Below are 17653 nucleotides of genomic sequence, written 5' to 3'. Positions count from 1 at the left end.
TGTTAGGGTGGGGGATGGGGAATGAGGGTGATAACCAGGTTTGCATCTTGGAAAGATTCTTTTTTAGCAACCCTGTGGACTGGGTATTGAACTGTGTCTGCAGTATAGCAGCATTCAAGTTCCCACATGTACTTGAGCACCCAATCAATGAGACTAAACCAATCATGAGTTCTTACTTCTGTGTTACAGATCAAAAGGCAGGTTGTGGATGAATAGCCCAAATTACTTTGCCAACATAAGGCAGCAGCCAGTCTGAGCCCTGATCTATATCCCAGCTAGCAGAGGGTCAAAGAGCCTCTTAATTCAATTTCCTATAATCTTCAAGTAAGTGCAAAATTTCAAAAGCTTCCCCAAATGAGTTGATTTTAAAAATTGAGCCTGGACTCACTGTAGAAGTTAAGTTTAGGTTTTCTTAGGATTGAGTTTCTTGGGTATATCTTGACTGTTCTTGACTCTTTCTTACTAATGTTGGCAAAGGAAAGATGAACTTTTGCTTTGCTGACGTTATCATGCTCTTTAAGAAGGTAAAAGAACAGCTCAGGGTGAGGATGGGATGGCAGGTTAAGGGACTGTAGTAAGCAATGCACAGACCTGAATGATGTCTGGATAAAATTCAAGAACAACTCTAAACAGCTTCTAGTCTTTTTGTTAAAAATGACAGAAATTTTATAGCCTGGGTCTTACAGTACAGAGTTAAATCCAATTCCAAACCCATCAGTTCTATGTGTCTAAGTAAGTTACTGCACTTCTCAGAGCCTGAGTCTGGGGGGACATTGTTCTCAGACACAAGAGGGGAATGATGTGTTTATCTTTAAAAGTGCCTTTATTTCCTCAAACTGCCAGCCTTTCCTGATCCTTGGCTCAGAAACAGGATTCCCTCACCTAGAAGGTGTGGGTTGAGTCCCTTTGTCCTGCCTTCTTTGGCTTCTGTAACAGAGCCACTGGATCTACTCATCCAAGGACTTGGACTGCTCTGGCAGGACTCTATTTAGGTATTGAAACCACTGGCCAGGAAATTCCATGGAATAGAAAACAAAAAGCAAAAAGCAAAAACAAACAAAAAAATGTGACATCAATACTGACAGGCCCCCATGGGCTTAGCCATGGCTTCTGATAGTACAGAAAAAAAGCAGGACAATTAGTCTTCCCACAAATGTGTAACTTTAGTGACAGCCTAATGCCTTTAAAAAAAGTAATTATCTTTGTATCCTCAGTGTTGACACAGACAGGGGTTTCTATAGAGGCCACTGGATTCCAGGAATTGTAATATGTCCATTTAGGAACTGAAGTGTAAACTTCTCATGCCACATTTTTTTTTTTTCCTAGATGAAAATCTCAGAACTTTCTTACCATAATCCTTGCTGGACAAATGGGGAAAGAAAATGAACCACATATTCATGAAGTCAGTATGGTTTACCAAAAAGCAGCAAAGGTATAACTCTTTTTTATAGCCTGAAGGATCAAGGGAGTTATACCAAAACATCCCAGACAACTTTTCTTTGTCGTAGGGTTTTATTCTCCTGAGATGCCAGGGAACAAGGCTTATTGGAGGGTTGGGAGGATATTCTAGTGTACCCTAGAAAGTACAAAAACACAGATCATCCCTACTGGGTAAATATCCAACTACCTCAGCAAAAGGATACTTCCTTTATCTCTTTATTTGAAGATAGGATTTTCTTTTTTAAGTCTTGGAATTCAGGAGACTTTCAGTAAAATTCAGAAATATTTATTCTTTCATGACTCTCCTCACAGATTATACCTAAATCCCACTAGAGAATTCTGATTATACTTCAAGAGAGCCCTTCGGCTCTCTGACTTTTTTAGGGTGGGCTGAACTCTCATCTTTGCAAAAGGACAGTGTTCCCATGGTAATGAGGATGATATCATCAGGACTGGTTCCAGGAGTGGGTACAGACCCATTGCTCACCACAATAAAAGAATAGATGGGATAAGAGATAACAACATTTTATGTTCAAATGCAGATAGCTCAGGCCAGCCAGGAAGATTAGCCAGGCCAACAAGCCAGGAATTTTTACTCAGTGTAAGCCTGATAGATTGTTTAAAATGATTATCCTCTTCACTGTCAAAGGTACTCTGAAATAGCAAGAATTCTCTTGTCCTATTTGGCTCCTCCAAGGATATGTAGCCCATATGGGTAGGTGGCAACTTGAATACATTACTGAGATGCTGCTAATATTAGGCTTTTGTGAGCATGAAAAGCTTTCACTCTCTATTAAGCCAAATTACATAAGGCAGGGGGAGCTGGAAAGTCAGCTATAGCATGCCTTTTGCAGAGGGCTGGAAAACTGACATAAGCTTTGCAGGATGCTATATGGCTTTCCAATCACCTAACTTTATTCTCCTAAATAGAAAAGTTATACCCTTTGCAAAATTCTATTATGCCAAATCATCCTTCTATACCCATCAGTGTAAGAGAAGCATGAATCCATGAGTGATCCCCTTCCCGTACTCATCACCATTTTTACTAACATAGCTCTGTGTATAAGCTAGCCTAAAATTAGTGAATCCTTATGTACTAATACATATCCTTCAATATCCTCACTTTCAAGACTATAACAAATATATTCACTTGTTAGTCATCCATCTATCTGTCTCGTTCTTCAATATACTGCTTACTTCTTAAGTTTTCATTGAGTACTGACTATATTCTAGGCACTAAGCCATACGTAACGCCTAGAATAAATAAAAATATGAATATTATATAGTTCTCACCTGAGGGAAATGCAAAGTCTGATGAAAGGAATGAATACATAAACAAGTAATTATTATGCAGCATAATGTTTTGTTATGTTTTTAAGATTTTATTTATTTATTTGACAGAGAAAGAAAGAGAAATACAAGTAGGCAAAGAGGCAGGCAGAGAGAGAGGGGGAAGCAGGCTCCCTGCTGAGCAGAGAGTCCGATGTGGGGGCTCTATCCCAGGACCCTGAGATCATGACCGGAGCTGAAGGCAGAGGCTTAACCCACTGAGCCACTCAGGTGCCCCCAACATAATGTTTTGAACAGGGCTTTGTATTGAGATGTACACAAATAAAGGTATAATTAACTCTTCTGTGAGAACCAAGAGACATATAACAGAAGGGCTATCATTTAAGACGGGCCAGGGTCTAGGCTGCGTACAGACTTTTGTAGTTTCTCCAAGATCCCTGGTTCACAACAGAAGACTGAAAGTAAGGGAACATAGAAGTCAATCAAGAAAAAGTACAAAACAGATCCTGAATCTGCCACACATATCCACTTTTGGCACCTCCCTCCATACACACACACACATAAGCCTGAGTGCTGTGGTTTTGAATTAAGTAGTTGAAGATTAGATTCCCACTAAGCATGTTTCTAGACCCTATCTACTATCTAGAGTCGACCCAAGATGGGCACAGTTGTTCTTACCCTTACTTGGATTATAAAATCCTTCAAGAACCTGATGAATTTTCTAGAGCTACTCTCCAGAAATGTGCAAAAACACATTACATATACAAGTCTGTAAAAAATTTCATGGAATTCCATGAACACTTTAGAGAGGGTCTATGGAGTCTATGTCAAGAATGTTTAGCTTAAGATCCTGAGTCCTATTACTCTTACAGTCCCAGAATACCCAACTCTCTTAAATGATGATAGAAAAACCATGGTACAGAAGTAAGTCTTTGCTGGCTTACAAGGTCAAATACATCACTCTGAGCCATGTCATATAAAATGACTTCCCTAAGCTTCACCTTATTCAACCATGTAATGGAGATATTTATCCTCTCTTTCAGGATTCATTATCAAATTTACAGAAAACATATATAGAATACTATCAAAATGTCTTTCATATTATTTCTTTGGCTTTTATTATGAGAATCGATATTATTTTCATTATCATCATGAACATCAGTATCTATATTAGTGTTATATAATGACAACACTACAATTGCGTTCTAGAAATTTGGGAAGCAAATTATGGTGACCAGATGGGTACATCTGAATTCTTCAGAGATATTTCAAACCTTATTGTTCAGCTAGAATTCCCTCTGCCCTCAAGATGATTAATGAAAACACTGCAATTATATTCTCAACCCTCTGGGTGGAAAGTATAGTTACCTATATATTCTGTACCATGTTCAATAAATGTTTAATAAAATTATAATACTACTTGGGATTTCTATATTTCTTTCATTTGATAGTCTCTAAGTACTTTGTAGATATTAGTTCATTAATTCTCCAAATTCCACTGAGACTAGGAATGTAGGAAATGTTAAAGCTTTCATTGCTCAGTGGTTTTAAAGATATCTCTTCCTTTTATCCCAACTCCAAGTCTCATTGTGCCACTTCCTACCAAATACATTAGGATTTAATCCCTTCTTTTTAGCATTAAGGGCTTTCACCAACTCTACCAGTCGACTAACTTATTCCACTCAACTGTCCTAAGCCTTACTTTCTCCTTCCCCATTATACCACTCAGTTTCTGGTTGGTTCCTTACTAGATCTACAGTGGGTTGGTTCCTTACTAGATCCAGACTAAAGAGAATTCTAATAACAAATTAACAATAATCACAACATCTTCTGTGTATTGAGTGTCAGGCACCAGAGCACAGTAAAGGTATTATCTTCTTTATTTTTGTTTCTCAAAAACCCAATGTATTGTTTATCATTATCTCAAGTTTATGGGGAGAAGAGGAGTCTGTAAGAACTTAAAGAAACCTGAATGCCTGAGTGGCTCAGTCAGTTAACCGTCTGCCTTTGGCTCACATCATGATCCCAGGATCCTGGGATCAAGCTCGGGGTCAGGGAAAGTCTGCCTCTCTGTCTGTCTGTCTGTCTGTCCCTTCCTTTCCCCATGCTTGTTTTTTTTCTCTCTCTCTCTCTCAAATAAATACATAAAATCTTAAAAAAGAGAATTTAAATAAACTTGTATAAGGTCACACAGCTGGAAAACAGTAGAACTGGGATTTGCACTCAGGTATAACTATCTCTAAGGGGCATTTATCTTATTGTTGAGAAGATTTATTATTGGAAGCTATGCAAATCTTCCAAATTCTCAAGGTACAGTGGAGAACTTCCTGATTCCTCAGAAGTATGCAGAGACAACTTGTGCTTGTGTCTGGGAACATCAGAGAACTTGCTAGGATACTGGGACCTATAGTAAGGTGAGCTTTTGTTGAAGCCTTATCAGTTCTAATTTCCATTTGTCCTTCCAACCCCTATCTACCTACCACCTCTTAGAGAATCTGACATGGGAAATCCAAGATTTGGAACTGTGTATCATCCCAGGAGGTCTCTGCAGCCCACCCCAGCCTGCCTTTTGAAAGCCAGAATGGACATCTTATAGGGTCTTACTTCACATCTGTGTCTTACAAATGTGAGTCCTTACTTTCTTAGGACTTTAAGTCTGGAAGGTGACAAAGGTTCAGTGCCATCAGCAGGACTTTCCAGTCCTGGAAACCCACACATTCACTGAATTTCACATGAACACCATTCCTTCTTTAACTTTCAGTGGAAACTGTCCTCCCATATCAGCCTTCCAATGCATTATTGCTCTCCTCATCTCCCTCCTGGAATCTATGGAGATTTCTTAGACTCTACCATCATTAAAACTCTACTTCCTTCATAGAACTTCTACCATGTCAATTTTCCATTCGAAATGCCAGCAACAGATACTCACATGTCACAAAAAGTATTAATTGCATTAGTTAATAAAGAGAAAAACCAAGATATATCAAAGTCTTGCTGTGAGGGGTACTACAATGACAATATATATAGATATTCCATCATAATCATGTTACTGTTTTGATCTCCACATTAAAATTTAAATAATAAAACTGTCAAAGGCTTCAGTGACTTGTCCAAAGCCACACAACCATTAACTGGAAGAAAGAGAATTTAAATGTAAGTCTGACCCGGGCTAGAAAACTTCTTTCTACTCCTCAAGCTACCTCATTAACTTATGTGAGAGTCACCTGTGCTGGTTCTTGTTATTTATACTAGTTTATCCTTTGAAAGTTGATAAACACCTTTGGCTTTGCCTAGTTGAAGGACCCCAACCTTTACGGAACTAGGCATTTAAGCGCCCCAGAGTTTGTTGATCCACAAAGGATGAAGGAGTGAGTACAGGTGACTGGTGGCAGGGTTGAGAAGGAATCATCCAGGTAGTAAGAGGGAAGAACCAAATCAGGAATGAGAAGGGATTGCATGAAAAGATGAATTTTGGGGTATAGTCACCATACAGTAACACTCCTTCCCACCCCTGTGTCAGCACAAGGACTACAGATCCAGTTTATTACCACCTTTTCCTCATTTAAAAATGGGGGGATTATGCCAGAAAGGTATAATACAATTCTCAGTTTAAGCGGTTACCTTAACTGTTTATATTCTAATTCATCTAAAAATAGCTTGGGGCTGATTAAATATACAATTTCCTGAAAGATCTGGGGCTACTTAGATGCTTGGGAAGTACCTGCCACAGTGAACAATGTATTCCAAATAATAATGCCAATATCATCTTTATTTTAGCAGCTGGAAAAATAAAGAAGCAAACAAGCAAAAAAGGAACAAAAACAAAAACACAAAGTTGTGGATTCCCAAAAGTCACTTACCAATATACTGCCCATGTACAGAAAATTCAGGGTTCTGCCCCTTTAGGAATATCCCAAGTTATCATTTTATTAAGCACACATTATGTTCTGTCTTTAAACTGTGCAGATGTAGCTATAACCATTGTTCCCACTAGCAAGGTGCCTTCTGTGTGCCAAACAGTCATAAATATTGCATGAGGGAGAAGTGAACTATCACTCAAAACCTACTACTTGTGCTGGAATGTATGTCAGGGTGCCTTCCATCCTCACAATGACCATAGTGGAAAGATAAGATTATTGCCAATAGAGAGAGAAATTGAGGCACAGAGAGAATGAGTAGTTCACTGTATAATTGGAAAAACTATTTGATCCCATATTTGCCTGACTCCAAAGCCCAGGCTCTATTCCTTATTCTACCCTAAGCCCACTCCCTATTCTTCTGAATTCTGTAGTAGGAAAAGATCCAGTGTTCAACCAGGACCTCTGCAGAGGGGGACTGCAATCCAAGGGAAGCCAGAACCAAAGCAGAGTCTTGCCTCTGAGATCCAGGGAACACTTAGCTGGCTGTGTGTGTGTGTTGAATATGCCTCAGTAGGATTTAACAAGCCCAGCTGTCAAACCAAACTCTGCAGGGGTTTCTGAAACCAGGACCAGGAATTCTCAATCCATAAGAAACATTGATTATACTCCAAATAAGGGTAAGGCTGAAGACTATCCCTGGTTAGTGTTCAATTCTTGGGATAGAGTTCAATTCTTTGTCAAATGAGGGATGGGGAACTTTATCCTTCGTACTCACTAAACTGAACTGCAATTCTATCACTTTTTTGCCTCAGTCCCCTCAAACAGAAGCCCCCTGGTTTTTTCATGACCATGTGGTTTATTCTAGAGACTTTCACCTCTTCAAGTCTCCTTTGGCTGAAGCATGTGGTATGATTGTTTCTTCCTGTGCCTTTAATCCTAACAACATCCCTTGAGAAGTGGAGAGCTAACAGAAGCACTTATTCTGTCCTTGGACTCTCCCAAGCCCAGGATCCCCAGCTGGGTGATTTTCTAAGCATGATTCTGTTTCCAGACTATGAGTCCCCCAGGTATACCTGTTATCTTCATACCCAAAACATCTTTATGTGGGTGTGGAGGTGAGGAAGGGATATGTCTGATTCACTCCATAAGGGCAACAGAGAATAAGGAAACACATTATTTTCTCCTAGTGCTTCTCTATCCAAAGCATTTCCTCATCTTTTGCCTCATATAATGCTCATGCATTCTTCATTGTTAAGGAGAAGAGAGATTCATATGCCTTCTCATAGAAAGAAAACTTAGACCCCAAATGGATGACCTGACCCAATTAGACCTTATTTAGCTAATTAGTATCAGGTCTCTTGATTCCCAGCCCAGGACATTTTACACATACCCAAATGCTTTTCTCCCTTAGCCTTTACCCTAAAATATAGCCAGGCTCCTAGGGAGTGATTTAGGAAAGATTGATTTCCAGTGGTTGATTTCCCTACTCCTGTAGCAGGCATAATAAATATGATGGATATTACCTATGAACAGAGATAATAACCTCCCTCTTCCCTCTGCACATTCTGAAAATAGTTCTTCTTAAAGACTCTGAAAGGCTGGTGATACCGTTAGTGATACTGACCTAAGCTACAGCCCAGCAAAGCCCGAATGGTTGGTAACGTGTCCATGCTTTCATGGGGCTAAAGCATGAACACAATCACTGCATCTTAACTGACTGACCGTCTTGGTTTCTGGCTTCCTAACAAAAAATAGATGGTATTAAACCTAGAAATTGTCTTTTCTGCAGGCTTAAGGGAAACCACTCAGGTGAATAAAATCTCAAAGCCCTAAGTCTAAGAGCCTCATTAGGAGATGTTTGAATAGCATACTGCTTTATTCCAAAGGTTAAACACATTTAACCAGGGAGGGGGAAATCCTGCAGAATGTAAGCAGGGTAAAAATTGCTTCTCGGCTAGCTCTGACACCAATAGCCCAATGCCATCCCAACCACTGAGGGGCAAGACAAGACACAGAAGCTTGGAAGATCCATTCAGACAGATCTTGGGACCTGGAGAAACACTTAAAAAGCCATTTGTTATTACTGTTAATCTCCAACGTCAACCCCAATCCCTTAGTTTTACCAATGAAACAACTTGGAATTAGGCAAGGGTTTGTGCGTCCATAGGGTCATATTTTGCTAAGGTAGCTAGCTATCTTGCTGCGCTCAGGCGAACAATGGGTAGGCCTTGCGTAGAGTGAAACTGAAGGAAATCAGTCTCTCTCTATGTTCTAAATCCTGGCTGTGGCCTCCCTGGTGCCCAACTCCAGTTTCATGTGCTTCAATTTATAGAAGATTTAGGTGAGCTAAGGGGGTGCAGGGAAGACACTGGAAGATAAATAATGAGTAGAAAGTAGAGTGTATTTATTTTATTTAATTTTATTTTTTCTGTGTTCCAAGATTATTTATGCACCACACCCAGTGCTCCATGGAATATATGCAATACGTGCCCTCCTAAATACCCACCACCAGGCTCACCCATCCCCCCACTCCCTCGAATCCAAAACCCTCAGTTTGTTTCTCAGAGCCCAAGTTAGGTGAAAGAGGATTGTAATTAACTACATGGAAAAAAAATAATAAAAGCTGATTTTCTTTTCAGATATGAAGGGTTTAGCAGGTAGTAACCTTTCATTCAGTGAGAGGAAATTGGTTTTAAAATACACCGGAGTGTATTGTGTTGGATGATTGAATGCCTTCCTTGCAAACAAGGGTATGGACTAAGTGTCCAATACTGTTTCATACTGTGATGATATAGAAACCAGGACCTAACGCTGCCGATTGGCTTCACCTTTGACTACCAGCACTTGAATATGATTCACAGAGCTATTGCCTTTGACCTCTTACAGAAGGACAGGATGTTGAAATGGGCTGAAACATTTCTTTCCTTTAAGGTCTGCCATAAATATCACCTCTTCCAAAAGCAATCCCTTAACACATGAGAAGGAATTGTGTTGTTTTTGTTTTGTTTTGTTTTGTTTCCCCTTCTTCATCACTCCCATTGGATATTAATCTCATCTTTTCTGGGTGCTTGTCACTGTCTTCTTTTCATATAATTAGCTAGTTCTCTAATAAGTACTCTATTTCCTGGTAACAGTTCCTATGTCCTGTTTATTGTTGCTCCCTTCACAGTGCCCAGCAGGATGCCTGATACTAGCAGAAGCTCAATAAATGTAAACTGAATTGAACAGACCCGATCTGGGTCTTTAACAGAAATTTAAAGCAGCAGACCGCAGAGTATCATTCCTTAAGGACTTGACTTTTTTATTTGGTAGACAAACCATTTAGACACTTAGAGCAAAATATGAAAACCTAAAGCAAGATACAGTTAAACAACTTCAAATTAGAAGCACTCAGAGGAAATGATTTAGGATGTTGTATCAGGTTTCCAAAATTCTTGAGTGCCTACCATCCAAATGGTGTTAAAAATTGCTTTATATACAATGTTTCACTTCACACTAAAAATTAAAAAAGAAATTTTTAGGTTGCAGGATGGGTGATACAGCTTCCATCTTAACAATGGGGAAACTGAGGCTTGAAACTACAAGGTGATTTCTCCCAGATCACATGATTGCTCTTAAATGATTAACCTGAGCTCGTAATTAGTGCCCAGGTTATCTGGCAGCATTTTCAGTGACTTCTCACTTTACCTATTTGCCTTGTAAATGTAACATTGAAGTAAAGAAGGGATTGGAGGGAAGATGGGAATGGCCCAGGTATGCTGTGCGCTTCTAAAATATCACTGTTCTCTACCTCTCCCAAGTTTTTGTTATCAGCAGCTTTCAGCTCTCAAGCCCTGCTGGGTGTTGTTGCCATCCTTGTCATTTGGATATGTTAATTACGTCGTAACACAGGACCATATTTTTCAATCACTTTAGCCCACCTCTGTGTCCTAGAGGCTACTCCCTCTTGGTACATTTCACTCAATATGCACATTCTCTGACAAACTGTTTCCTCCTTCTCCAGGCTTTCTGGACATACTGAAGTTTTCAAACTCAAGTTCAAGCTAAACTTCATTTGAGTCTCAACGGAAGTGGAAAATTTCTCTGGAGAAGAGTCTTTAGGTACACAGGAGACTCCATGGCTCTTCTGAGCCCAGCTGCTCAGATAAACCTGAGCTCAAAGCTTTAATGCAATGTGAACTTTGACGTGACAATTAATGCAAGGACCTTTTCCCTTGGGCAATTAACTTCTGCTCCTCTGTCTAGCCATGATTTCCATGCTGGCAGCAGGCAGGAAATGAATGTCACCGTCACAGTCACAGCCAGTCAACTTAGACGTGCACCCACAGGGGCCTTTCAATTCACCATTTCTTTGCATCTTTCATGCTTGGGGACCCAAGATTCCCTTCAGGAGCTATGACTACATTTGAAGAGAAAGTAGTCAACCAGCAGCCCCCAAACCAAGCCAGACTTCTCAACACTTGGAGAATGCTACCCCAGTGCATTCCCATGTTGGCATTTTCCCAGCGCCTTTAATAAATAAATGAAGCCCTGTATTTTCTTACGCATCTGTCCCTAAGTGGTAGCTGCTTGGGGATGCATGAGTGTGTTACTGCCCACCAGGGAAGCTCTGCACTGGTGGAATGTCCTATATTCAAGGAAGTCAAAGGATAAACCGTGAAAAAGAAACAACTTGGGAAATTAAAAAAAAAAAAATAAGGAAATTTCTCTAAATCAATTTGGAAATGTATTGGAAAGAAAGAAAGCTTGAGGTCTATAAGCCTGGCAGAGAAGGGGGCAGGGTAGAAATGTGGCAATCCTCAATCTAAACCGGAAAAAAAGGAAGAGAACCAGCCATTCTTCACTGAGAATGACATGGGAAGAAATGTGACTTGAGTTGAGTCTGAAAACTTCAGGTTAGATATTAGACATTCCTCTTTATGAAGTTTATGAGTGTTGTACCCAAGTTTTCACATCCGAGAGACCACCAAGGAGCCAACACCAATGCAATCACACGAGGGTTTATTTAACAAGCTTAAGCTTGGGCCCAAGTATATACAACACAGCAGAGGAGGGGCTTGGACCCCAGAATCAGATTACAGTCAGAGTTTTTAAAGCAGAGTAGGGTGGACTCGGTGGTGGGTGAGGACAAAGGGGATTATGGATGATGTAAGTCTCTAAGAAATTTTAGAAGCAAGGTCTCCAGGACCTTGAGGGGCTAGCTATTGTTGGGAGAAAGGTTATTTATTACCAGTAATAAAAATCTTCTCATGAGACTCTTTAGCTGTATATCAGTGGTCATATGCTTGGGAATGATTGCTGACACTATCTTGGAGGTTTAGAGATAAAGTTTCCTAAAGGAATTATTAAAGTAGACTTACAGGATCCTGGTTGGACCTGTTGGAGTAGGGGATCAGTCAGGCTACGATTATCCTTAGCAAAACCTCAAGACGAGGGCAGTTGAGTCCCCAGGGGAGACCTACTCTGTCTGTTTCAAGGGCTTGTCAGTAGGTAAGGAATTTTAATGATTTTCTTCTGCCTCTGTTTCCCACATCATTCCCCCTTGAACAATTCTGACCCTTATATCTTTAAGGTTGTTGAAGGTGGAAGGTCTCATTTTCTGTAATTTCTTCCTGCTGAATAGGGGCATAGAGTTGTCCCTATGTACTTGGGTCAACACTGGTCAGTTGGGAAGTGTGTAGGAGAGTTATGAAAGACAGAGGCAGCTGAGTCCAGGGGAGGCTGCTCAGGTGATCTTCCCAAGTGGAAAGGATCATCTGTGCAGTTATGACTGCGAAGGAGTTGAAGTCAGGTGAGGAGACATGGGAGAAAATAGCAAAACATGATTAGTGTTACAAAAAGAAAATGAAGCTCAAATAAGTTGTTTTGCTATTTGACAAAAAAACCTTTTCCAGTCCAGGGGTTTAAATCAATCATTAAAGGAGAGAGGGACTGTTTAAACTGCTAACCTGAGTAGGTCAGAACCTGAGAAATATTTTGTGATAACCTGGAACATCAAGATGGCTGCACTTATGTCAGGGCTAGACTTGAGGTGGGTACAGCCTTGTTTTTCTTGGCCTCCACAAAAAGGTCCTGGAAGAAATGAGAAAGTATAATTTAAAAAAATTCTCCTGGCAAGCATTAAGAAAGTGTCTTAAATTCTGTCCATAGTTTGGCTATTGTAGACATTGCTTCTAGAAACATTCGGGTGCACTTGCCCCTTCAAATCACTATGTTTGTATCTTTAGGGTAAATACCCAGTAGTGCAATTGCTGGGTCATAGGGTAGCTCTATTTTCAACATTTTGATGAACCTCCATGCTGTTTTCCACAATGGTTGCACTAGCTTCCATTCCCACCAACAGTGTAGGAGGGTTCCCCTTTCTCCACATCCTCGCCAGCATCTGTCATTTCCTGACTTGTTAATTTTAGCCATTCTGACTGGTATGAGGTGATATCTCATTGTGGTTTTGATTTGTATTTCCCTGATGCCGAGTGATATGGAGTACTTTTTCATGTGTCTGTTGGCCATCTGGATGTCTTCTTTGCAGAAATGTCTTTCATGTCTTCTGCCCATTTCTTGATTGGATTATTTGCTCTTTGGGTGTTGAGTTTGCTAAGTTCTTTATGGATTTTGGACACTAGCCCTTTATCTGATATGTCGTTTGCAAATATCTTCTCCCATTCTGTCAGTTGTCTTTTGGTTTTGTTAAACGTTTCCTTTGCTGTGCAAAAGCTTTTGATCTTGATGAAATCCCAATAGTTCATTTTTGCCCTTGCTTCCCTTGCCTTTGGCGAAGTTCCTAGGAAGATGTTGCTGCGGCTGAGGTCGAAGAGGTTGCTGCCTGTGTTCTCCTCAAGGATTTTGATGGATTCCTTTCTCACATTGAGATCCTTCATCCATTTTGAGTCTATTTTCATGTGTGGTATAAGGAGATGGTCCAATTTCATTTTTCTGCATGTGGCTGTCCAATTTTCCCAACGCCATTCACTGAAGAGGCTGTCTTTTTTCCATTGGACATTCTTTCCTGCTTTGTCAAAGATTAGTTGACCATAGAGTAGAGGGTCTATTTCTGGGCTTTCTATTCTGTTCCATTGATCTATGTGTCTGTTTTTGTGCCAGTACCATGCTGTCTTGACAGCTTTGTAATAGAGCTTGAAGTCCGGAATTGTGATGCCACCAACTTTGGCTTTCTTTTTCAATATCCCTTTGGCTATTCGAGGTCTTTTCTGGTTCCATATAAATTTTAGAATTATTTGTTCCATTTCTTTGAAAAAGATGGATGGTACTTTGATAGGAATTGCATTAAATGTGTAGATTGCTTTAGGTAGCATAGACATTTTCACAATATTTATTCTTCCAATCCAGGAGCATGGAACATTTTTACGTTTCTTTGTGTCTTCCTCAATTTCTTTCATGAGTACTTTATAGTTTTCTGCATATAGATTCTTAGCCTCTTTGGTTAGGTTTATTCCTAGGTATCTTATAATTTTGGGTGCAATTGTGAATGGGATTGACTCCTTAATTTCTCTTTCTTCTGTCTTGTTGTTGGTATAGAGAAATGCAACTGATTTCTGTGCATTGATTTTATATCCTGACACTTTACTGAATTCCTGTACAAGTTCTAGCAGTTTTGGAGTGGAGTCTTTTGGGTTTTCCACATATAGTATCATATCATCTGTGAAGAGTGATAGTTTGACTTCTTCTTTGCCGATTTAGAACCTAGATGTCCATTACCAGATGAATGGATAAAGAAGATGTGGTATATATACACAATGGAATACTATGCAGCCAACAAAAAGAAATGAAATCTTGCCATTTGTGACAATGTGGATGGAACTAGAGGGTATCATGCTTAGTGAAATAAGTCAATAGGAGAAAGACAACTATCATATGATCTCCCTGATAAGAGGAAATGGAGATACAACATGGGGTGTTAAGGGGGTAGGAGAAGAATAACTGAAACAAGATGGGATTGGGAGGGAGACAAACCATAAGTGACTCGTAATCTCACAAAACAAACTGAGGGTTGCTGTGGGGAGGGGGTTTGGGAGAGGGGGCTGGGGTTATGGACATTGGGGAGGGTATGTGCTAAGGTGAGTGCTGTGAAGTATGTAAACCTGGCAATTCACAGACCTGTACCCCTGGGGGATAAAAATATATTATATGTTTATAAAAAATTAAAAATAAATAAATATCTACAATGTCAAAAAAATAAAAAATAAAAATAAAGTGTCTTAAAGCAAGTCCACCTAACAGCAGGACCTAACAACAGGACCACCTAACCTTATTACTTAGTGTATCCCACAGATCAGCAGTTTTGCCATCACATAGCTTATAATGCATAATCTTAGGAACTATCCAACACCCACTCAATCAGAATCTGCATTTAAAAGATCCACTTAAACATTGAGCATCAATCCAGAGAAACAAGAGAGTGTTATCTATAACTTACAAAGCATTAATGGTGCATTGTATTTGGTTTTTTAAAAGAAAGTCAACTGCATATCCTGAAAGGTAGAGATTTGCAACTCTTTCCTATTACCACACTTGCCTGCATGCATCTTTAGGGCCATCAATGACCTTAAAATGTAGAGCAAGTGTGGGATTATGACCTTGATCACCCTCATCCCTAAATGCTTATTTTAATTTTTGAGTGAGCTTTTTAAAAACTAAGGCGTGTACACATACATATAAGCACACACAAAGAGAATGAGTTTTGAAAAGAAACAAATAAAATGAAATCAAAGTATTGATTTATGTAATGAAATAATGTTATTCTCCTACTGTTTGCTTGCTTCTCTGTTTTCCTTTTCTCTTTTTAACTTTTATTTCAAATGACTTATCTGTTGGTTAGATATTGGAAAACTTTGATGGGTATAAAACCACTTAAAAATCTTATTCTCACAAATCTTAATCTCACAAAACAAACTGAGGGTTGCTGGGGGGAGGGGGTTTGGGAGAAGGGGGTGGGATTATGGACATTGGGGAGGGTATGTGCTTTGGTGAGTTCTGTGAAGTGTGTAAACCTGGTGATTCACAGATCTGTACCCCTGGGGATAAAAATATATGTTTATAAAAAATAAAAAATTTTAAAAAATCTTATTTCCAAAATTACATTCATTAATATTTCACAGCATATTGACGATGCCTCTGTTTTTCTTTTTTCCTAAACTATGTCATCTATATTCATCAAAACGGAACTACCATGTTCCTCCTTTGTTTGGCTTAAACATGACTTTTGAGGGCAGGCCCAAGAGGCTAGTGTTCCTGGAGCTGCCTTTGGTGTTATTGTTTCCCAAACTCCATCTTCCTGCCCTCCTCCTTTTATGTACCTGGAAGAACTCACTGCTCCCAAGAGGCAGGAGAAGGCAGACACACAATACCTACACTGGTAATATATTCATTCATTGCTACTCAAGACATAGCAATAGTCAGAGATTCATAGAACTTTGAAAATCCTAAGAGACTTTATCTAGTTTAACCCCTTCCTTCTATAGATTAAGAGACTGATGAGAAAAGGAATATATATGGCCCCAGCTTATATGCTTATACAGCTATTTAATGCAGAGCTGGAACTAGTCACCTAGTTTTCCTAATTTCCAATATCCAATGCCTCTCTCCCTTTCCCCACTCTCCCCCACCCCACCCGCCACAGTCCATCTTCCAAAACCAAATCACAGCCTCACAAGTCACAAATACCAAGAAAGGTCAAAGATCATGTCATATTGTTCATAACCACGTTCCTGGTGTCACAGCCACCGGAAGCACCAAAGCCATTGTGTATTGAAGAAATGAACAAATGAGCAACATTTCCTCTAAATTTTCTGTCCATGGCTCAGCATAGTCAAAGATATTAATGTTCAGCCAGCCAATGTCCTGATCCAATGATATCTCACATTTCTCTATCCACGTGAGTCCCCCTGGTGATATAGAACCACTCATTTAGAATGGGAGTAGCAATGGGCCTTTATTTCTTCTGGTCCAGTGGTGAGCACATGCTGGAAGACAGATCTCAGCAGGTACAGGCTGTGGCAGGGCAGACAAGGCTTTCTAGATGAATGTGGGAGGGTTATGCATGAACAGACAATCAAGGAGAGATGTCAAGGGCATGGTCTTTTTAACACAACACTAAGTCAAGTTCTTAATCTCTAAATACACCTTTATTCTTATTCCTTAGTTAAAACATCAAAATACTAGTTAAAAAAGAGACATGTATATGATATCTATGAAGGATATTATGTGTGATACATATATATGATATCTATTTATATCTCTCTGTATCCATATCTCTGTCATCTATCTATCTTTCTATCTATCACCTATATATAGAGAGAATGGTTTGATGATTATTTTTTTCAAGCGCATGTAGGCCTAGGTAATTTTATGGTAAGTTTTATTTTTATTTTTCTCTCTCAAATCTTCTCAAGCTTATTAAATTTCATTACTCCCAATGTATATAGGGGTAGATATGAATTGATGGGGAAGTAGTGGGAGGGAGTAAAAATATCACGAGCCCTATTTCACTGACTTGGACATTGATGACTAGTGTAGTCTCGCATTTTAATATAAGAATGTTCTACCCTTCTACCTGCCCTACCGAGTTTATCTCTGTAATAGGTGTTGTTTCCCTATGGAGAGTCAAAATTCAAACCAAAGAAAGTGTTGGAAGGATGCATTTTGGCCTATAATCATGGATATGCATTGTTAAAAATGTATTGTATTTTCTCCCATGGATAATTCCAGAAAGCGCAATGTTGAAATTTATTTCCAAAATGTAGAAAATAGGGGGAAAAATCAGTGTTTAGGGATAACTAATTTTTTTCACACTTCTAATTAATATGATTAATTAGACAAAGTAAAGCTCAAACAGGAAAAAAAAAAAAAGACTTAGCTTCAGTCATGAGTTTCATATGTCTCTGAAAAGTGTTTTTCATCTGACTTAGATGTGATCTGGCTCTTGACCTGAAAGCATCCTAAGTACCAGAAGCCATTTACCAAATCATCATTTTACTGAAATTAAAACATATGGAAAATGTCATATTCTTTTAGTACTTAAAGGAATCAGTCACATTTAATAATAA

Source organism: Mustela erminea, chromosome 9 (genome assembly GCF_009829155.1).
Source record: "Mustela erminea isolate mMusErm1 chromosome 9, mMusErm1.Pri, whole genome shotgun sequence".
NCBI lineage: Eukaryota > Metazoa > Chordata > Mammalia > Carnivora > Mustelidae > Mustela > Mustela erminea.
Note: the sequence above shows the minus strand (reverse complement) of the source record.